Genomic DNA, 24,490 nt, shown 5'->3' with positions numbered 1-24,490 from the left:
ACTACTAGTAGTCTGTAGTCCCCTTAGCTCCACTCCCCAATAACCCCTACTACTAGTAGTCTGTAGTCCTTAGCTCCACTCCCCAATAACCCCTACTACTAGTAGTCTGTAGTCCTTAGCTCCACTCCCCAATAACCCCCTACTACTAGTAGTCTGTAGTCCTTAGCTCCACTCCCCCAATAACCCCTACTACTAGTAGTCTGTAGTCCTTAGCTCCACTCCCCAATAACCCCTACTACTAGTAGTCTGTAGTCCTTAGCTCCACTCCCCAATAACCCCTACTACTAGTAGTCTGTAGTCCTTAGCTCCACTCCCCAATAACCCCTACTACTAGTAGTCTGTAGTCCTTCGCTCCACTCCCTAATAACCCCTACTACTAGTAGTCTGTAGTCCTTAGCTCCACTCCCCAATAACCCCTACTACTAGTAGTCTGTAGTCCTTAGCTCCACTCCAATAACCCCTACTACTAGTAGTCTGTAGTCCTTAGCTCCACTCCTCAATAACCCCTACTACTAGTAGTCTGTAGTCCTTAGCTCCACTCCCCAATAACCCCTACTACTAGTAGTCTGTAGTCCTTAGCTCCACTCCCCAATAACCCCTACTACTAGTAGTCTGTAGTCCTTAGCTCCACTCCCCAATAACCCCTACTACTAGTAGTCTGTAGTCCTTAGCTCCACTCCCCAATAACCCCTACTGCTAGTAGTCTGTAGTCCTTAGCTCCACTCCCCAATAACCCCTACTGCTAGTAGTCTGTAGTCCTTAGCTCCACTCCCCAATAACCCCTACTACTAGTAGTCTGTAGTCCTTAGCTCCACTCCCCCAATAACCCCTACTACTAGTAGTCTGTAGTCCTTAGCTCCACTCCCCAATAACCCTACTACTAGTAGTCTGTAGTCCTTAGCTCCACTCCCCAATAACCCCTACTACTAGTAGTCTGTAGTCCTTAGCTCCACCTCCCCCAATAACCCCTACTACTAGTAGTCTGTAGTCCTTAGCTCCACTCCCAATAACCCCCTACTACTAGTAGTCTGTAGTCCTTAGCTCCACTCCCCAATAACCCCTACTACTAGTAGTCTGTAGTCCTTAGCTCCACTCCCCAATAACCCCTACTACTAGTAGTCTGTAGTCCTTAGCTCCACTCCCCAATAACCCCTACTACTAGTAGTCTGTAGTCCTTAGCTCCACTCCCCAATAACCCCCCTACTACTAGTAGTCTGTAGTCCTTAGCTCCACTCCCCAATAACCCCTACTACTAGTAGTCTGTAGTCCTTAGCTCCACTCCCCCAATAACCCCTACTACTAGTAGTCTGTAGTCCTTAGCTCCACTCCCCAATAACCCCTACTACTAGTAGTCTGTAGTCCTTAGCTCCACTCCCCAATAACCCCTACTACTAGTAGTCTGTAGTCCTTAGCTCCACTCCCCCATAACCCCTACTACTAGTAGTCTGTAGTCCTTAGCTCCACTCCCCCAATACACCCCTACTACTAGTAGTCTGTAGTCCTTAGCTCCACTCCCCAATAACCCTACTACTAGTAGTCTGTAGTCCTTAGCTCCACTCCCCAATAACCCCTACTACTAGTAGTCTGTAGTCCTTAGCTCCACTCCCCAATAACTCCCTACTACTAGTAGTCTGTAGTCCTTAGCTCCACTCCCAATAACCCCTACTACTAGTAGTCTGTAGTCCTTAGCTCCACTCCCCCAATAACCCTCTACTACTAGTAGTCTGTAGTCCTTAGCTCCACTCCCCACAACCCCTACTACTAGTAGTCTGTAGTCCTTAGCTCCACTCCCCAATAACCCCTACTACTAGTAGTCTGTAGTCCTTAGCTCCACTCCCCAATAACCCTACTACCAGTAGTCTGTAGTCCTTAGCTCCACTCCCCAATAACCCCTACTACTAGTAGTCTGTAGTCCTTAGCTCCACTCCCCAATAACCCCTACTACTAGTAGTCTGTAGTCCTTAGCTCCACTCCCCAATAACCCCTACTACTAGTAGTCTGTAGTCCTTAGCTCCACTCCCCAATAACCCCTACTACTAGTAGTCTGTAGTCCTTAGCCCACTCCCCAATAACCCTACTACTAGTAGTCTGTAGTCCTTAGCTCCACTCCCCAATAACCCCTACTACTAGTAGTCTGTAGTCCTTAGCTCCACTCCCCAATAACCCTACTACTAGTAGTCTGTAGTCCTTAGCTCCACTCCCCAATAACCCCTACTACTAGTAGTCTGTAGTCCTTAGCTCCACTCCCCAATAACCCCTACTACTATTAGTCTGTAGTCCTTAGCTATATTTTCATATGCATTAACATCTCTCTATGTCATGTGACATGCTCATAACCACATAAAGCACATGAATCCAATATACAGTACATACACATATCCTGATTGGGTGACATACACATATCCTGATTGGGTGACATACACATATCCTGATTGGGTGACATACACATATCCTGATTGGGTGACATACACATATCCTGATTGGGTGACATACACATATCCTGATTGGGTGACATACACATATCCTGATTGTCAGTAACACAGCACTTTGCATTGTGTAACCCTAGGTTACTTTAAACTCCCGTCGGACAAATGGAATCACAAATTCCTTACTCAAGGATTCAGTAAGTTTTGTTGAATCAGCATGTTGTCTCCTTATGTAACTCCACTTATCCTTGAGATCCCCCATCTTATTCAACCCTCACCTTGATACCAGCCCACTGTCATCCACTCCCTCACCCTGATACCAGCCCTGTCATCCACACCCTCACCCTGATACCAGCCCACTGTCATCCACACCCCTCACCCCTGATACCAGCCCACTGTCATCCACACCCTGATACCAGCCCACTGTCATCCAACCTCACCCTGATACCAGCCCACTGTCATCCACACCTTCACCCTGATACCAGCCCACTGTCATCCACACCCTCACCCTGATACCAGCCCACTGTCATCCACACCCTCACCCTGATACCAGCCCACTGTCATCCACACCCTCACCCTGATACCAGCCCACTGTCATCCACCTTCACCCTGATACCAGCCCACTGTCATCCACACCCTCACCCTGATACCAGCCCACTGTCATCCACACCCTCACCCTGATACCAGCCCACTGTCATCCACACCCTCACCCTGATACCAGCCCACTGTCATCCACACCCTGATACCAGCCCACTGTCATCCTCACCCTGATACCAGCCCACTGTCATCCACACCCTCACCCTGATACCAGCCCACTGTCATCCACACCCTCACCCTGATACCAGCCCACTGTCATCCACACCCTCACCCTGATACCAGCCCACTGTCATCCACTCCCTCACCCTGATACCAGCCCACTGTCATCCACACCCTCACCCTGATACCAGCCCACTGTCATCCACACCCTCACCCTGATACCAGCCCCACCGTCATCCACACCCTCACCCTGATACCAGCCCACTGTCATCCACACCCTCACCCTGATACCAGCCCACTGTCATCCACACCCTCACCCTGATACCAGCCCACTGTCATCCACTCCCTCACCCTGAATACCAGCCCACTGTCATCCTCACCCTGATACCAGCCCACTGTCATCCACACCCTCACCCTGATACCAGCCCACTGTCATCCACACCCTCACCCCTGATACCAGCCCACTGTCATCCACCCTCACCCTGAATACCAGCCCACTGTCATCCACACCCTCACCCTGGAATACCCAGCCCACTGTCATCCACACCCTCACCCTGATACCAGCCCACTGTCATCCACACCCTCACCCTGATACCAGCCCACTGTCATCCACACCCCTCACCCCTGATACCAGCCCACTGTCATCCACACCCTCACCCTGATACCAGCCCACTGTCATCCACCCCTCACCCTGAATACCAGCCCACTGTCATCCACACCTTCACCCTGATACCAGCCCACTGTCATCCACACCCTCACCCTGATACCAGCCCACTGTCATCCACACCCTCACCCTGATACCAGCCCACTGTCATCCACACCCTCACCCTGATACCAGCCCACTGTCATCCACACCCTCACCCTCATACCAGCCCACTGTCATCCACTCCCTCACCCTGATACCAGCCCACTGTCATCCACACCCTCACCCTGATACCAGCCCACTGTCATCCACACCCTCACCCTGATACCAGCCCACTGTCATCCACACCTTCACCCTGATACCAGCCCACTGTCATCCACACCCTCACCCTGATACCAGCCCACTGTCATCCACACCCCTCACCCTGATACCAGCCCCACTGTCATCCACACCCTCACCCTGATACCAGCCCACTGTCATCCACACCTTCACCCTGATACCAGCCCACTGTCATCCACACCCTCACCCTGATACCAGCCCACTGTCATCCTCACCCTCACCCTGATACCAGCCCACTGTCATCCTCACCTTCACCCTGATACCAGCCCCCCACCCCCACCCCCCACCCTGATACCAGCCCCCACCCCCCACCCCCCACCCTGATACCAGCCCCCACCCCCACCCCCACCCTGATACCAGCCCACTGTCATCCACACCCTCACCCTGAATACCAGCCCACTGTCATCCACACCCCTCACCCTGATACCAGCCCACTGTCATCCACACCTCACCCTGATACCAGCCCACTGTCATCCACACCCTCACCCTGATACCAGCCCACTGTCATCCACACCCTCACCCTGATACCAGCCCACTGTCATCCACACCCTCACCCTGAATACCAGCCCACTGTCATCCACACCTTCACCCTGATACCAGCCCACTGTCATCCACACCCTCACCCTGATACCAGCCCACTGTCATCCACACCCTCACCCTGATACCAGCCCACTGTCATCCACACCCTCACCCTGATACCAGCCCACTGTCATCCACACCCTCACCCTCATACCAGCCCACTGTCATCCACTCCCTCACCCTGATACCAGCCCACTGTCATCCACACCCTCACCCTGATACCAGCCCACTGTCATCACACCCTCACCCTGATACCAGCCCACTGTCATCCACACCTTCACCCTGATACCAGCCCATGTCATCCACACCCTCACCCTGATACCAGCCCACTGTCATCCACACCCTCACCCTGATACCAGCCCACTGTCATCCACACCCTCACCCTGATACCAGCCCACTGTCATCCACACCTTCACCCTGATACCAGCCCACTGTCATCCACACCCCTCACCCTGATACCAGCCCACTGTCATCCTCACCTTCACCCTGATACCAGCCCACTGTCATCCACACCTTCACCCTGATACCAGCCCACTGTCATCCACACCCTCACCCTGATACCAGCCCACTGTCATCCTCACCCTCACCCTGATACCAGCCCACTGTCATCCTCACCTTCACCCTGATACCAGCCCACTGTCATCCACACCCCCACCCTGATACCAGCCCCCCACCCACACCCCCCACCCTGATACCAGCCCCCCACCCCCACCCCCCACCCTGATACCAGCCCCCACCCACACCCCCACCCTGATACCAGCCCCCACCCCCACCCCCACCCTGATACCAGCCCCCCACCCCACCCCCCCACCCTGATACCAGCCCCCACCCACACCCCCCACCCTGATACCAGCCCCCCACCCCCACCCCCACCCTGATACCAGCCCACTGTCATCCACACCCTCACCCTGAATACCAGCCCACTGTCATCCACACCTCACCCTGATACCAGCCCACTGTCATCCACACCCTCACCCTGATACCAGCCCACTGTCATCCACACCCTCACCCTGATACCAGCCCACTGTCATCCACACCCTCACCCTGATACCAGCCCACTGTCATCCACACCCTCACCCTGATACCAGCCCACTGTCATCCACACCCTGATACCAGCCCCCACCCATCACCCTGATACCAGCCCCCCACCCCCACCCCCACCCTGATACCAGCCCCCCCCACCCCCACCCCCACCCTCAGCCTCACCACCCTACTCCCAGACCCATCTCCTCCCAGTACAGTGTGTAGCATGACATCATCTGTAATTATTGTGTTCAGCAGCTCAGTGTTTAAGGTGACTGACATGTCTGACAACAACATTAGCTACAGATGATGATGATTCCTAACATGTACCATACTTCATGGTACTGTAGTTATCCCTGATGATGATTCCTAACATGTACCATACTTCATGGTACTGTAGTTACCCCTGATGATGATTCCTAACATGTACCATACTTCATGGTACTGTAGTTATCCCTGATGGTGATTCCTAACATGTACCATACTTCATGGTACTGTAGTTATCCCTGATGGTGATTCCTAACATGTACCATACTTCATGGTACTGTAGTTATCCCTGATGATGATTCCTAACATGTACCATACTTCATGGTACTGTAGTTATCCCCTGATGATGATTCCTAACATGTACCATACTTCATGGTACTGTAGTTATCCCTGATGATGATTCCTAACATGTACCATACTTCATGGTACTGTAGTTATCCCTGATGATGATTCCTAACATGTACCATACTTCATGGTACTGTAGTTACCCCTGATGATGATTCCTAACATGTACCATACTTCATGGTACTGTAGTTATCCCTGATGGTGATTCCTAACATGTACCATACTTCATGGTACTGTAGTTATCCCTGATGGTGATTCCTAACATGTACCATACTTCATGGTACTGTAGTTATCCCTGATGATGATTCCTAACATGTACCATACTTCATGGTACTGTAGTTATCCCCTGATGATGATTCCTAACATGTACCATACTTCATGGTACTGTAGTTATCCCTGATGATGATTCCTAACATGTACCATACTTCATGGTACTGTAGTTATCCCTGATGATGATTCCTAACATGTACCATACTTCATGGTACTGTAGTTATCCCCTGATGATGATTCCTAACATGTACCATACTCATGGTACTGTAGTTATCCCTGATGATGATTCCTAACATGTACCATACTTCATGGTACTGTAGTTATCCCTGATGATGATTCCTAACATGTACCATACTTCATGGTACTGTAGTTATCCCTGATGGTGATTCCTAACATGTACCATACTTCATGGTACTGTAGTTATCCCCTGATGATGATTCCTAACATGTACCATACTTCATGGTACTGTAGTTATCCCTGATGATGATTCCTAACATGTACCATACTTCATGGTACTGTAGTTATCCCTGATGATGATTCCTAACATGTACCATACTTCATGGTACTGTAGTTATCCCTGATGGTGATTCCTAACATGTACCATACTTTATGGTACTGTAGTTATCCCCTGATGATGATTCCTAACATGTACCATACTTCATGGTACTGTAGTTATCCCTGATGGTGATTCCTAACATGTACCATACTTCATGGTACTGTAGTTATCCCTGATGATGATTCCTAACATGTACCATACTTCATGGTACTGTAGTTATCCCTGATGATGATTCCTAACATGTACCATACTTCATGGTACTGTAGTTATCCCTGATGATGATTCCTAACATGTACCATACTTAATGGTACTGTAGTTATCCCTGATGGACTCTGGTCCTGATTCTATTGTTGAGCTTTACAATCAGTTGCTGAAGTTCAATACAAATATTTATTATTATTTTATTGCTTTGATAATACCATTTATCACTAATCAGATTGATGTTATCCAACTGGTTCTATTGCATCAGGTAAATAGTTGGCCTACAGGTAGATGTTGTCATCCAACTGGCTGCATCATTGTTACCGTACCGAGACAGATAGAGATTCTACTTTGACCTTTGTCCCCTTTGGAGTGTTTGTGTTTGTGTGAAACTCCCGACAACGTCCCCAGGAAACCATGTAAACCTAGCCAGGCATGCTATGATATGACTGGAGTTCTGTCTAGATGTTATACTGTTTGTTTTGCTGCTGACTGTGTCCTGTCGTTCTCCAGAACAACGGAAGAACTACACCAAAAACAGCATCAACAGCATGACCAACACTTCACAGTACCATGTGGAGGTAAGACTGCTACTGTACAGACACAGTGTGTTAGTGGTAAGGGAGAGATTATTACTAACCTATGTCCCAAACCCTCTCCTCTTCTCTCTCCTGTCCCCTCTGTGTCCCAAACCCTCTCCTCTCTCTCCTGTCCCCTCCATGTCCCAAACCCTCTCCTCTCTCTCCTGTCCCCCCTGTGTCCCAAACCCTCTCCTCTCTCTCCTGTCCCCTCTGTGTCCCAAACCCTCTCCTCTCTCTCCTGTCCCCCCTGTGTCCCAAACCCTCTCCTCTCTCTCCTGTCCCCTCCATGTCCCAAACCCTCTCCTCTCTCCCCTCAGCACCTGACCACGTTTGTTCTGGACAGGAAGGAAGCCATGATCACCATTGAGGATGGAATCAGGAAGCTCCGCCTGCTGGATGCCAAGGGAAAGGTGAGGCACAGGACACATTATTATCATTATTATTATTATTATTATTATTATTATTATTAGTAGTAGTAGTGGCAGTAGTAGTAGTAGTAGTAGTGGTAGTAGTAGTGGTAGTAGTAGTGGTAGTGGTGGTGTGGTAGTAGTAGTAGTAGTAGTAGTAGTAGTAGTAGTAGTAGTAATAGTAGTAGTAGTAGTAGTAGTAGTATTGGTAGTAGTAGTAGTGGTGGTAGTAGTAGTAGCAGTAGTAGTAATAGTAGTAGCAGCATGAACGGTGCTGCTTTACAGATAGAATGTATTGATATTGTGTTGATATTAGGTATGGACCCAGGACATGCTGCTTTACAGATAGAATGTATTGATATTGTGTTGATATTAGGTATGGACCCAGGACATGCTGCTTTACAGATAGAATGTATTGATATTGTGTTGATATTAGGTATGGACCCAGGACATGCTGCTTTACAGATAGAATGTATTGATATTGTGTTGATATTAGGTATGGACCCAGGACATGCTGCTTTACAGATAGAATGTATTGATATTGTGTTGATATTAGGTATGGACCCAGGACATGCTGCTTTACAGATAGAATGTATTGATATTGTGTTGATATTAGGTATGGACCCAGGACATGCTGCTTTACAGATAGAATGTATTGATATTGTGTTGATATTAGGTATGGACCCAGGACATGCTGCTTTACAGATAGAATGTATTGATATTGTGTTGATATTAGGTATGGACCCAGGACATGCTGCTTTACAGATAGAATGTATTGATATTGTGTTGATATTAGGTGTGGACCCAGGACATGCTGCTTTACAGATAGAATGTATTGATATTGTGTTGATATTAGGTATGGACCCAGGACATGCTGCTTTACAGATAGAATGTATTGATATTGTGTTGATATTAGGTATGGACCCAGGACATGCTGCTTTACAGATAGAATGTATTGATATTGTGTTGATATTAGGTATGGACCCAGGACATGCTGCTTTACAGATAGAATGTATTGATATTGTGTTGATATTAGGTATGGACCCAGGACATGCTGCTTTACAGATAGAATGTATTGATATTGTGTTGATATTAGGTATGGACCCAGGACATGCTGCTTTACAGATAGAATGTATTGATATTGTGTTGATATTAGGTATGGACCCAGGACATGCTGCTTTACAGATAGAATGTATTGATATTGTGTTGATATTAGGTATGGACCCAGGACATGCTGCTTTACAGATAGAATGTATTGATATTGTGTTGATATTAGGTGTGGACCCAGGACATGCTGCTTTACAGATAGAATGTATTGATATTGTGTTGATATTAGGTATGGACCCAGGACATGCTGCTACAAGTGGAGGAGAAGACAGTCAGCCTCATCGACCCAGAGACCAAGGTGGGTGAGCAGGAGTAGCATGGCATCTCAAGGACCCAGCTCTGGCACACTGGACAGGGGGTAGCATGGCATCTCAAGGACCCAGCTCTGGCACACTGGACAGGGGGTAGGAGTAGCATGGCATCTCAAGGACCCAGCTCTGACACACTGGACAGGGGTAGGAGTAGCATGGCATCTCAAGGACCCAGCTCTGACACACTGGACAGGGGTAGGAGTAGCATGGCATCTCAAGGACCCAGCTCTGGCACACTGGACAGGGGCAGGAGTAGCATGGCATCTCAAGGACCCAGCTCTGGCACACTGGACAGGGGTAGCATGGCATCTCAAGGACCCAGCTCTGGCACACTGGACAGGGGTAGCATGGCATCTCAAGGACCCAGCTCTGGCACACTGGACAGGGGTAGCAGGCCATCTCAAGGACCCAGCTCTGGCACACTGGACAGGGGTAGCATGGCATCTCAAGGACCCAGCTCTGACACACACTGGACAGGGGTAGGAGTAGCATGGCATCTCAAGGACCCAGCTCTGACACACTGGACAGGGGTAGGAGTAGCATGGCATCTCAAGGACCCAGCTCTGACACACTGGACAGGGGTAGGAGTAGCATGGCATCTCAAGGACCCAGCTCTGGCACACTGGACAGGGGTAGGAGTAGCATGGCATCTCAAGGACCCAGCTCTGGCACACTGGACAGGGGTAGGAGTAGCATGGCATCTCAAGGACCCAGCTCTGGCACACTGGACAGGAGTAGCATGCCATCTCAAGGACCCAGCTCTGGCACACTGGACAGGGGTAGCAGGCCATCTCAAGGACCCAGCTCTGACACACTGGACAGGGGTAGGGGTAGCATGGCATCTCAAGGACCCAGCTCTGGCACACTGGACAGGGGCAGGAGTAGCATGGCATCTCAAGGACCCAGCTCTGACACACTGGATAGGGGTAGGAGTAGCATGGCATCTCAAGGACCCAGCTCTGGCACACTGGACAGGGGCAGGAGTAGCATGGCATCTCAAGGACCCAGCTCTGACACACTGGACAGGGGTAGGAGTAGCATGGCATCTCAAGGACCCAGCTCTGACACACTGGACAGGGGTAGCATGGCATCTCAAGGACCCAGCTCTGGCACACTGGACAGGGGTAGCATGCCATCTCAAGGACCCAGCTCTGACACACTGGACAGGGGTAGGAGTAGCATGGCATCTCAAGGACCCAGCTCTGACACACTGGACAGGGGTAGGAGTAGCATGGCATCTCAAGGACCCAGCTCTGGCACACTGGACAGGGGTAGGAGTAGCATGGCATCTCAAGGACCCAGCTCTGGCACACTGGACAGGGGTAGCATGCCATCTCAAGGACCCAGCTCTGACACACTGGACAGGGGTAGGAGTAGCATGGCATCTCATGGACCCAGCTCTGGCACACTGGACAGGGGTAGGAGTAGCATGGCATCTCAAGGACCCAGCTCTGACACACTGGACAGGGGTAGCATGGCATCTCAAGGACCCAGCTCTGACACACTGGACAGGGGTAGCATGTCATCTCAAGGACCCAGCTCTGGCACACTGGGCAGGGGTAGCATGGCATCTCAAGGACCCAGCTCTGACACACTGGACAGGGGTAGGAGTAGCATGGCATCTCAAGGACCCAGCTCTGACACACTGGACAGGGGTAGGAGTAGCATGGCATCTCAAGGACCCAGCTCTGACACACTGGACAGGGGTAGCATGGCATCTCAAGGACCCAGCTCTGGCATACTGGACAGGGGTAGGAGTAGCATGGCATCTCAAGGACCCAGCTCTGGCACACTGGACAGGGGTAGGAGTAGCATGGCATCTCAAGGACCCAGCTCTGGCACACTGGACAGGGGTAGCATGGCATCTCAAGGACCCAGCTCTGACACACTGGACAGGGGGTAGGAGTAGCATGGCATCTCAAGGACCCAGCTCTGGCACACTGGACAGGGGTAGGAGTAGCATGGCATCTCAAGGACCCAGCTCTGACACACTGGACAGGGGTAGGAGTAGCATGGCATCTCAAGGACCCAGCTCTGGCACACTGGACAGGGGCAGGAGTAGCATGGCATCTCAAGGACCCAGCTCTGGCACACTGGACAGGGGTAGGAGTAGCATGGCATCTCAAGGAACCAGCTCTGGCACACTGGACAGGAGTAGCATGCCATCTCAAGGACCCAGCTCTGGCACACTGGACAGGGGTAGAATGGGACCTAGTGGGTAGACCAGGGATATCAGATCATGGAATTACTGAACGTCATGTGGCTAGTGGCTCTCTAAAAGCCTATTTATGCTTGATCCGAAAATGTGGTCTGAGGTGCTGTATGGAAGGTGTGGTGCCACTGCAGAGTCTGTATCACTGTAATGCTGAACAGCCACTGCAGAGTCTGTATCACTGTAATGCTGAACAGCCACTGCAGAGTCAGTATCACTGTAATGCTGAACAGCCACTGCAGAGTCTGTATCACTGTAATGCTGAACAGCCACTGCAGAGTCAGTATCACTGTAATGCTGAACAGCCACTGCAGAAGTCAGTATCACTGTAATGCTGAACAGCCACTGCAGAGTCAGTATCACTGTAATGCTGAACAGCCACTGCAGAGTCAGTATCACTGTAATGCTGAACAGCCACTGCAGAGTCTGTATCACTGTAATGCTGAACAGCCACTGCAGAGTCAGTATCACTGTAATGCTGAACAGCCACTGCAGAGTCTGTATCACTGTAATGCTGAACAGCCACTGCAGAGTCTGTATCACTGTAATGCTGAACAGCCACTGCAGAGTCTGTATCACTGTAATGCTGAACAGCCACTGCAGAGTCAGTATCACTGTAATGCTGAACAGCCACTGCAGAGTCTGTATCACTGTAATGCTGAACAGCCACTGCAGAGTCAGTATCACTGTAATGCTGAACAGCCACTGCAGAGTCTGTATCACTGTAATGCTGAACAGCCACTGCAGAGTCTGTATCACTGTAATGCTGAACAGCCACTGCAGAGTCTGTATCACTGTAATGCTGAACAGCCACTGCAGAGTCTGTATCACTGTAATGCTGAACAGCCACTGCAGAGTCTGTATCACTGTAATGCTGAACAGCCACTGCAGAGGCTGTATCACTGTAATGCTGAACAGCCACTGCAGAGTCTGTATCACTGTAATGCTGAACAGCCACTGCAGAGTCTGTATCACTGTAATGCTGAACAGCCACTGCAGAGTCTGTATCACTGTAATGCTGAACAGCCACTGCAGAGTCTGTATCACTGTAATGCTGAACAGCCACTGCAGAGGCTGTATCACTGTAATGCTGAACAGCCACTGCAGAGTCTGTATCACTGTAATGCTGAACAGCCACTGCAGAGTCAGTATCACTGTAATGCTGAACAGCCACTGCAGAGTCTGTATCACTGTAATGCTGAACAGCCACTGCAGAGTCAGTATCACTGTAATGCTGAACAGCCACTGCAGAGTCAGTATCACTGTAATGCTGAACAGCCACTGCAGAGTCTGTATCACTGTAATGCTGAACAGCCACTGCAGAGTCAGTATCACTGTAATGCTGAACAGCCACTGCAGAGTCTGTGTCACTGTAATGCTGAACAGCCACTGCAGAGTCTGTATCACTGTAATGCTGAACAGCCACTGCAGAGTCTGTATCACTGTAATGCTGAACAGCCACTGCAGAGTCAGTATCACTGTAATGCTGAACAGCCACTGCAGAGTCTGTATCACTGTAATGCTGAACAGCCACTGCAGAGTCTGTATCACTGTAATGCTGAACAGCCACTGCAGAGTCTGTATCACTGTAATGCTGAACAGCCACTGCAGAGTCTGTATCACTGTAATGCTGAACAGCCACTGCAGAGTCTGTATCACTGTAATGCTGAACAGCCACTGCAGAGGCTGTATCACTGTAATGCTGAACAGCCACTGCAGAGTCTGTATCACTGTAATGCTGAACAGCCACTGCAGAGTCTGTATCACTGTAATGCTGAACAGCCACTGCAGAGGCTGTATCACTGTAATGCTGAACAGCCACTGCAGAGTCTGTATCACTGTAATGCTGAACAGCCACTGCAGAGTCTGTGTCAAATAAAATAAAATGTTATTTGCCACATGCGCCGAATACAACAGGGTGTAGACCTTACAGTGAAATGCTTACTTACAAGCCCTTAACCAACAATGCAGTTTTAAGAAAATATAGTTAAGAAAATATTTACTAAATTACTAAAGCAAAAAATACATTCAAAAGTAACACAATAAAATAACATTACCGAGGCTATATACAGGGGGTACCGGTACCAAGTCAATGTTCGGTGGTACAGGTTAGTATCACTAATGCAGACAGTGGATTGACCATGCAGAGCCTTTAAGAAGGAACGTTTTGATCAGTGTTTTAAGCATTTGATTGTGTGCAGGGATTTAGTATTTGATTAGATGAGAATTAAGTGAGAACCAAAGGGCTGTCGGGTCCCATAGTTACACTGTTCTGTTTAAAGTGACAACCTGTATTTAACTTTCCTCTGGGAACTTTTTACACCACAAGTTCACAGTGACTCCATAACTTCCTTAATGACCTGAATATTCAGAGGCTGGCCTCAGGACAGTTTTTAAGCTGGTTCCGTTAACTGACCTGTTTGTTAGGGCTGGCCTCAGGACAGTTTTTAAGCTTGTTCCGTTAACTGACCTGTTTGTTAGGGCTGGCCTCAGGACCGTTTTTAAGCTGGTTCCGTTAACTGACCTGTTTGTTAGGGCTGGCCTCAGGACAGTTGTTAAGATGGTTAACTGACCTGCTGGTTATTGTTTCAGAATGAGTTGGAGAACTTCCCCATGGGGACCATCATGCACTGCCAGGCAGTGATGTCATCCTGCAGCTACGACTCCATCTTGGCTCTGGTGTGTAAGGAGCCGGGCCAGGGCAAACCAGACCTGCACCTGTTCCAGTGTGACAACATCAAGGTACACACACAGTCTGTCTGTCTGTCTGTCTGTCTGTCTGTCTGTCTGTCTGTCTGTCTGTCTGTCTCCTCCAGGCCAGCCTGATCCAGGTTGATATAGAGGGTTAGGGTTAGTGACGTGTTCTCTCCCTGTCTGTCTGTCTGTCTGTCTGTCTCCTCCAGGCCAGCCTGATCCAGGCTGATATAGAGGGTTAGGGTTAGTGATGTGTTCTCTCCCTGTCTGTCTGTCTGTCTGTCTGTCTGTCTGTCTGTCTGTCTGTCTCCTCCAGGCCAACCTGATCCAAGCTGATATAGAGAGTGCCATGATCGATCACAAGGGAGGCAAGGTGAAGAAGAGACCAGAAACACTACGGTAAAACACCTTTAACCCACCTGTCATCTCTGACTAGAATGGGTCTGTTACTTTATAGAGCTCTGTTTGAATGGGTTCTGTTACTTTATAGAGCTGTTTGAATGGGTTCTGTTACTTTATAGAGCTGTTAGAATGGGTTCTGTTACTTTATAGAGCTCTGTTAGAATGGGTTCTGTTACCTTATAGAGCTGTTAGAATGGGTTCTGTTACTTTATAGAGCTGTTAGAATGGGTTATGTTACTTTATAGAGCTCTGTTAGAATGGGTTCTGTTACTTTATAGAGCTCTGTTAGAATGGGTTCTGTTACTTTATAGAGCTGTTAGAATGAGTTCTGTTACTTTATAGAGCTCTATTAGAATGGATTCTGTTACTTTATAGAGCTCTGTTAGAATGGGTTCTGTTACTTTATAGAGCTGTTAGAATGGGTTCTGTTACTTAATAGAGCTCTGTTTGAATGGGTTCTGTTACTTTATAGAGCTGTTTGAATGGGTTCTGTTACTTTATAGAGCTGTTAGAATGGGTTCTGTTACTTTATAGAGCTGTTAGAATGGGTTCTGTTACTTTATAGAGCTGTTTGAATGGGTTCTGTTACTTTATAGAGCTGTTAGAATGGGTTCTGTTACTTTATAGAGCTCTGTTAAAATGGATTCTGATTCTGAAGGTTTTGTGATTAAACTGTGGTTGGTATGGATTTCTGTAGTTGTTAAAATAGTTGTTGTGATTGGCTGGTTTCCATTCCATGGCTATGTCTGTATCAGTTCTGTACAATTCATGGGGTTCTGTTTGTATCTGAGAATTGTATCTGTGTCTGGTCTGTGTCTGATTGTCTGTTCTGCCTCTGTCTCCTCCTCCCATACTCCTATAGGGTGATTCTGAAGAGTGATGGGGTCATCCCCCCGCCCCCCGCGGCGCCCGCCCCCGAGCCCCCCGCCACCCTCACCCAGGTGGACGTGAAGAGTCGTGTGGCGGCCTGGTCGGCCTGGGCCACGGAGCAGCAGGACTGTAAGTTACTGGGACTTACTGAGTCTAAAAGGTTCTTCCTTCTATGAAGCAGGATTACAGAGTAAATGAGATGTCACCATGAATGGACTGTAACAGCATTGTAGTTGAGAGAAAGAGCTGTAAATGTGAGTGATGTTTTAGGGGTTAAATCAGGTGCTGTTTAAAGTGAGACTGAACCACTAAGGGTCTCTATAGGGCTTTACACAGAGAGTTAGTGGATCCTGAGAGCTACTTGAGATGTCTGATCGTACTAACGCAGAGTACAGCACAACCATTGGCTGTTTCAGTATCACTTCAGAAGGGTCATAGAGAAGGAACAGAGCGCCTCTTCTGGACACCAAATGTATTACAACGAAAAAAGATAAACCTTTACCATTCCAAATGTAGACATAGAGGACAAAGAAAAGCCGACCCCCTTTATCATTTGGGATGCATTTAAAGGGGGTACATTAGGGGGATGATAATCTCATACTCTGCTAAAGTGAAATCTGATTTAGAAATTACATTTTAAATTGTAGTCATTTAGCAGACACTCTTATCCAGAGCGACTTACAGTTAGTGAGTGCAAACATTTGAAAGATAAAGACAAATAAATCACTATCTTAGAAAAAACCTTTACAAGGTAAAGAGGAAAATTACATTTCGGAACTTAAGCAGGAAGACGATCTTTTACTTTTGAAGAGAGCCAACAACTACAGGTTAAACTGTAGCCTACTAGTTAATGGCAAATAATTATTACTATGAGGCAGAATGACTCCAGTCCTTTATACCTGATACAGAACTAAAACACACTGAATGACTCCAGTCCTTTATACCTGATACAGAACTAAAACACACTGAATGACTCCAGTCCTTTATACCTGATACAGAACTAAAACACACTGAATGACTCCAGTCCTTTATACCTGATACAGAACTAAAACACACTGAATGACTCCAGTCCTTTATACCTGATACAGAACTAAAACACACTGAATGACTCCAGTCCTTTATACCTGATACAGAACTAAAACACACTGAATGACTCCAGTCCTTTATACCTGATACAGAACTAAAACACACTGAATAACTCCAGTCCTTTATACCTGATACAGAACTAAAACACACTGAATGACTCCAGTCCTTTATACCTGATACAGAACTAAAACACACTGAATGACTCCAGTCCTTTATACCTGATACAGAACTAAAACACACTGAATGACTCCAGTCCTTTATACCTGATACAGAACTAAAACACACTGAATGACTCCAGTCCTTTATACCTGATACAGAACTAAAACACACTGAATGACTCCAGTCCTTTATACCTGATACAGAACTAAAACACACTGAATGACTCCAGTCCTTTATACCTGATACAGAACTAAAACACACTGAATGACTCCAGTCCTTTATACCTGATACAGAACTAAAACACACTGAATGACTCCAGTCCTTTATACCTGATACAGAACTAAAACACACTGAATGACTCCAGTCCTTTATACCTGATACAGAACTAAAACACACTGAATGACTCCAGTCCTTTATACCTGATACAGAACTAAAACACACTGAATGACTCCAGTCCTTTATACCTGATACAGAACTAAAACACACTGAATGACTCCAGTCCTTTATACCTGATACAGAACTAAAACACACTGAATGACTCCAGTCCTTTATACCTGATACAGAACTAAAACACACTGAATGACTCCAGTCCTTTATACCTGATGCAGAACTAAAACACACTGAATGACTCCAGTCCTTTATACCTGATACAGAACTAAAACACACTGAATGACTCCAGTCCTTTATACCTGATACAGAACTAAAACACACTGAATGACTCCAGTCCTTTATACCTGATACAGAACTAAAACACACTGAATGACTCCAGTCCTTTATACCTGATACAGAACTAAAACACACTGAATGACTCCAGTCCTTTATACCTGATACAGAACTAAAACACACTGAATGACTCCAGTCCTTTATACCTGATACAGAACTAAAACACACTGAATGACTCCAGTCCCTTTATACCTGATACAGAACTAAAACACACTGAATGACTCCAGTCCTTTATACCTGATACAGAACTAAAACACACTGAATGACTCCAGTCCTTTATACCTGATACAGAACTAAAACACACTGAACTGGAAATATAGTGGAACTAAACGACACAGGAAAATGATTTATTTGACTCCAAGAGAATAGTTTTCCATCGATCTGTTAAATATCTAATCAAGTAAAGGAAACATAGAAAGTATTTCTTTATTCACCAGGGAGGAAGCGAGGATATTACTGTAGATCGCAAGGCGCTACAGAGGGTAGTGCGTACGGCCCAGTACATCACTGGGGCCAAGCTTCCTGCCATCCAGGACCTCTATACCAGGCGGTGTCAGAGGAAGGCCCTAAAAATTGCCAAAGACTCCAGCCACCCTAGTCATAGACTGTTCTCTCTGCTACCGCACGGCAAGCGGTACCGGAGCGCCAAGTCTAGGTCCAAAAGGCTCCTTAACAGCTTCTACCCTCAAGCCACTAGACTGCTAAACAGTTAATCAAAATGGCTGCCAGGACTATCTGCTTTGATCCCCTTTTTTACACTGTTTATTATCTATGCCTAGTCACTTTACCCCTACCTACATGTACATACACTATATATACAGCAGTATGTGGACACCCCTTAAAATTAGTGGATTCTGCTATTTCAGCCACACCCGTTGCTGACAGGTGTATAACATCGAACACACAGCCATGCAATCTCCATAGACAAACATGAATGGCCTTACTGAAGAGCTCAGTTACTTTTAACGTGGCACCGTCATAGGATGCCACCTTTCCAACAAGTCAGTTCATCACATTTCTGCCCTGCTAGAGCTGCCCCGGTCAACTGTAAGTGCTGTTATTGTGAAGTGGAAACGTCTAGGAGCAACAACAGCTCAGCGGCGAAGTGGTAGGCCACACACGCTCACAGGATGGGACCGCTGAGTGCTGAAGCGCGTAGCGCGTAAAAATCGTCTGTCCTCGGTTGCAGCACTCAGTACCGAGTTCCAAACTGCCTCTGGAAACAACGTCAGCACAAGAACTGTTCGCCAGGATCTTCATAAAATGGTTTTCCATGGCCAAGCAGTCGCACACAAGCCTAAGATCAGTGGTGTAAAGTTCGCCGCCATTGGACTCTGGAGCAGTGGAAACGCGTTCTCTGGAGTGATAAAACTTCACCATATGGCAGTCCGACGGACAAATCTGGGTTTGGCGGATGCCAGGAGAACGCTACCTGCCCCAATGCATAGTGCCAACTGTAAAGTTTGGTGGAGGAGGAATAATGGTCTGGGGCTATTTTTCATGGTTCGGGCTAGGCCCTTAGTTCCAGTGAAGGGAAATCTTAACACTACAGCATACAATGACATTCTAGACGATTCTGTGCATCCAACTTTGTGGCAACTGTTTGGGGAAGGTCCTTTCCTGTTTCAGCATGACAATGCCCCCGTGCACAAAGCGAGGTCCATACAGAAATGTTGTGTCGAGATCGGTGTGGAAGAACTTGACTGGCCTGCACAGAGCCCTGACCTCAACCCCATCGAACACCTTTGGGATGAATTGGAACGTCGACCGCGAGCCAGGCCTAATCGTCCAACATCAGTGCCCGACCTCACTAATGCTCTTGTGGCTGAATGGAAGCAAGTCCCCACAGCAATGTTCCAACATCTAGTGGAAAGCCTTCCCAGAAGAGTGGAGGCTGTTATAGCAGCAAAGGGGGGACTAACTCCATATTAATGCCCATGATTTTGGAATGAGATGTTGGACGAGCAGGTGTCCACATACTTTTGGTAATGTAGTGTATTACCTCAATTACCTGGACTAACCCGTACCCCTGCACATTGACTCAGTACCAGTACCCCTGTAAATAGCCTTGTTATTACCTGGACTAACCCGTACCCCTGCACATTGACTCAGTACCAGTACCCCTGTAAATAGCCTCGTTATTACCTGGACTAACCCGTACCCCTGCACATTGACTCAGTACCAGTACCCCTGTAAATAGCCTTGTTATTACCTGGACTAACCCGTACCCCTGCACATTGACTCAGTACCAGTACCCCAGCCCATTGACTCAGTACCAGTACCCCAGCCCATTGACTCAGTACCAGTACCCCAGCCCATTGACTCAGTACCAGTACCCCAGCCCATTGACTCAGTACCAGTACCCCTGCACATTGACTCAGTACCAGTACCCCTGCACATTGACTCAGTACCAGTACCCCTGTCTTGTTATTGTTATTTTATTGGGTTACTTTTTTTCTTACTTTATAATTGTTTATTTTTGTATATTATTTTTTAGCAAATATTTTCCTCTTACTTTAATAAAAAATTCAGCAATTGCCTGTAAGTAGCATTTCACGGTCTACACACCTGTTGTATTCGGCAAATTGGAGAATAAGCTCATAGCACTATTCTAATTCCCTCCCCTTCTCCCCCCCCCCTCCTCCCTATTCTCCCCCTCCCCCTTCTCCCCTCCTCCCTATTCTCCCCCTCCCCCTTCTCTCCCCCCCTCCTAACTCTCCGCCTGTTTCTATCAGATGATAAACAGTGTCAATATTATGACCGGGATGAACCTCCAGAGATGATGGCTGCCATAGTGGACCGAGACGTGGTGAGTATTTCCCACTGTCCGTCCGTCCAGATTCCACATACTGATACTGTCTGTCTGTCTGTCTGTCTGTCTGTCTGTCTGTCTGTCTGTCTACCTCTCTCTCAGTCCGTCCGTCCAGATACCACATACTGATACCGTCTGTCTGTCTGTCTGTCTGTCTGTCTGTCTGTCTGTCTGTCTGTCTGTCTGTCTGTCTGTCTGTCTGTCTGTCTGTCTGTCTGTCTGTCTGTCTGTCTGTCTGTCTGTCTGTCTGTCTGTCTGTCTGTCTGTCCGTCCGTCCGTCCGTCCGTCCGTCCGTCTGTCCGTCCGTCTGTCTTTCTACCTCTCTCTCTGTGCGTCCGTCAGTAGAGTGTCAGCAGAGTATCAGCAGTGTCCGTGTGCGTCCAGGAATGTGTTTAACAGATCCAGTATCGCTGGAGGAAAGAAACTACCTGTTTGTTTATTCAATACTGCAGACTGATGGGTAGTTTCACCTACAGGCTGATCTGGAGTCAGGTCTTCAGGTGAAGATGAGATGCCATGTTCAGCTGACATGAGTGGCAACTAGCGTGGATGACAGTTTCAGACATATATAGGTGCTTTTAATACTAACCAATAGAACATGGCTGTATTAACAACAAGGACACACCACTATTAGGAGCTGGAGATCAGTAGTCTGTTCAGCAGTTAATCATTACAGAATGAAAGTCCTTCCAAAGTAAATGCAGAACATGATACGGTACGATGCACTACCCTCCTCTCCCACGCTGTTCTTTTAAATATTTTTGCCAAGCTTGGAAAATAGACGGAGAAGAGATAAACAGCGATTGCTGAAGCAACGGAAAGTCATAGTGTTTCACACTAATTAACTATAGCAGCATCTCCAGTCAGCAACAACACAGCTAATGTTGAGCCTGGCAGCGACTGTTGGACATCAATCACACCTACATGACATGACATGACTTCATTTAGTGAGTAACTAAGTAAGTCTGTCTGTGGCTGTGTGTCTTTTAAACACTACTGTCTTCTCTTGCAGCAAATCCTCAACCACATTCTGGACGACATTGAGTTCTTCGTGAACAAACTGCAGAAAGCAGCCGAGTCCTTCAACGAGCTCTCCAAGAGGAAGAAATCTAAAAAGAACAAGAAGAAGGGACCCGGAGGTGGGTGCTGTAGTTCTTTAGACCCTAGTTTGTAGTCCACCTGGCCTGGTCCTGATTTTGATTCTACAGTCCATGACCTTGTTACTGTTCCCTTAAGTAGATTGTGACTATGCTACTGTAATACTGTATGTTCCCTGTCATGTCTCTCTGTCCACCAGAGGGAGTACTAACACTGCGAGCCAAGCCTCCCACTCAGGAGCAGTTTGTTGACTGTTTCCAGAAGTTCAAACATGCCTTCAACCTGCTGGTGAGACACCAAAGATGAATGATGTTATTTAATATATAGATCTAACATTGTTTTATTCAAAACAAATGTTTGTATGACTTTCCCTTGTCTCTCCTCCAGGGGAAGTTGAAGTCCCACATCCAGAACCCCAGCGCTGATGACCTGGTCCACTTCCTGTTCACACCACTCAGGATGGTGAGAGACAGACTGCTCTACTCTGTTAAGTATGGTTAAGCCAGATTCCCCCCATTTCATCCAGACCTGGTGGTACTGAGCTGGCTAAGAGCCTAGTACACTGACTTGCTAAAGGATTCATCCCCCTTGGCGTTTGTCACGAATGTCAGTGAAATGCGGTGGAAGAAGTCAGGCGCAGGACACAGAACTCTCTGAAACATACTTTACTCAGAATGCAAAGAACACGAACCAGAAAACCTCCACACAGGGAGGAACTAACCCGCTCACCAACGACACACGCCACAAAGAAACAATCACACACAAAATCCAAATGAGAGACAGGGGTAAATATAGGGCATACAATCAAACATAATGGGGAACAGGTGTAAACAATACAGACTAAACAAGACAAACACCGAAACATCGATCGGCAGCAGCTAGTACTCCGGGGACGACGAACGCCGAAGCCTGCCCGAGCAAGGAGGAGGAGCAGCCTCGGCAGAATCCGTGACAGCGTTTTTCCTATTTTGATGCATTACAACCTGTAATTTAAATTGATTTTTATTTGGATTTCATGTAATGGACATACACAAAATAGTCCAAATTGGTGAAGTGAAATGAAAAAAAGCACTTGTTTCAAAAAAAATAAAATAACGGAAAATTGGTGCGTGCATATGTATTCACCCCCTTTGCTCTAAAGCCACTAAATAAAATATGGTGCAACCAATTACTTTCAGAAGTCACATAATTAGTCAAATAAAGTCCACCTGTGTGCAATCTAAGTGTCACATGATCTGTCACATGATCTCAGTATATATACACCTGTTCTGAAAGGCCCCAGAGTCTGCAACACCACTAAGCAATGGGCACCACCAAGCAAGCGGCACCATGAAGACCAAGAAGCTCTCCAAACAGGTCAGGGACAAAGTTGTGGAGAAGTACAGATCAGGGTTGGGTTATAAAAACATATCAGAAACTTTGAACATCACACGGAGCACCATTAAATCCATTATAATAAAATGGGAAGAATATGGCACCACAACAAACCTGCCAAGAGAGGGCCGCCCACCTAAACTCACGGACCAGGCAAGGAGGGCATTAATCAGAGAGGCAACAAAGACACCAAACCCAACACCTCTCATCACCCAGAGAACACCATTCCCACAGTGAAGCATGGTGGTGGCAGCATCATGCTGTGGGGATGTTTTTCATCGGCAGGGACTGGGAAACTAGTCAGAATTGAAGGAATGATGGATGGCGCTAAATACAGGGAAATTCTTGAGGGAAACCTGTTTCATTCTTCCAGAGATTTGAGACTGGGACGGAGGTTCACCTTCCAGCAGGACAATGACCCTAAGCATACTGATAAAGCAACACTCAGTGGTTTAAGGGGGAAACATTGAAATGTCTTGGAATGGCCTAGTCAAAGCCCAGACCTCAATCCAATTGAGAATCTGTGGTATGACTTAAAGATTGCTGTACACCAGCGGAACCCATCCAACTTGAAGGAGCTGGAGCAGTTTTGCCTTGAAGAATGGGCAAAAATCCCAGTGGCTAGATGTGCCAACTTATAGAGACATACCCCAAGAGACTTGCAGCTGTAATTGCTGCAAAAGGTGGCTCTACAAAGTATTGACTTTGGGGGGGTGAATAGTTATGCACGCTCAAGTTTTCTGTTTTTTTGTCTTATTTGTTGTTTGTCTCACCAAATTTTTTTTTTTGCATCTTCAAAGTTGTAGGCATGTTGTGTAAATCAAATGATACAACCCCCCCAAAAAAAATCATTTTAATTCCAGGTTATAAGTCAACAAAATAGGAAAAATGCCAAAGTGGGTGAATACTTTGGCAAGCCAGTGTAGTTAGGGGTGAGGGTTAGGGTAATGGTGTTAACCTCTTCTTGTCTCCTTCAGGTGATTCAGACCTCTGGAGGGACAGAGCTGGCTAAGAGTGTGGTGGTTCCTCTGTTGACCAGAGCGGCTATAGACTTCCTGCACTCAGCTGGGACGGCCGAGGAAAGACACCTGTGGGTTGCCCTGGGGGAGGGGTGGACCAAGTGCAGGTAGGAGGTTAGAGGTTACAACGGGGTTAACATGGGGTCATAGGGGGTGAATGTTTGGTTAACGTGGGTTTAATGGTGATATCAGTCTCCAACCTCTTTATTAAAGCCTCATCTGTTCACTTA

General features: G+C 47.4%; 1 pseudogene; it reads left to right on the top strand.

The window, feature by feature from the left end:
* The first annotated feature begins 2,538 nt into the window (after window positions 1–2,538).
* LOC121562055 overlaps window positions 2,539–24,490 on the top strand; it is a 38,120-nt pseudogene continuing 16,168 nt past the window's right edge.

The sequence above is a fragment of the Coregonus clupeaformis genome, unplaced genomic scaffold, assembly GCF_020615455.1.
Source record: "Coregonus clupeaformis isolate EN_2021a unplaced genomic scaffold, ASM2061545v1 scaf2333, whole genome shotgun sequence".
NCBI lineage: Eukaryota > Metazoa > Chordata > Actinopteri > Salmoniformes > Salmonidae > Coregonus > Coregonus clupeaformis.
Note: the sequence above shows the minus strand (reverse complement) of the source record. Positions and strands in the feature narration are given on the sequence as shown.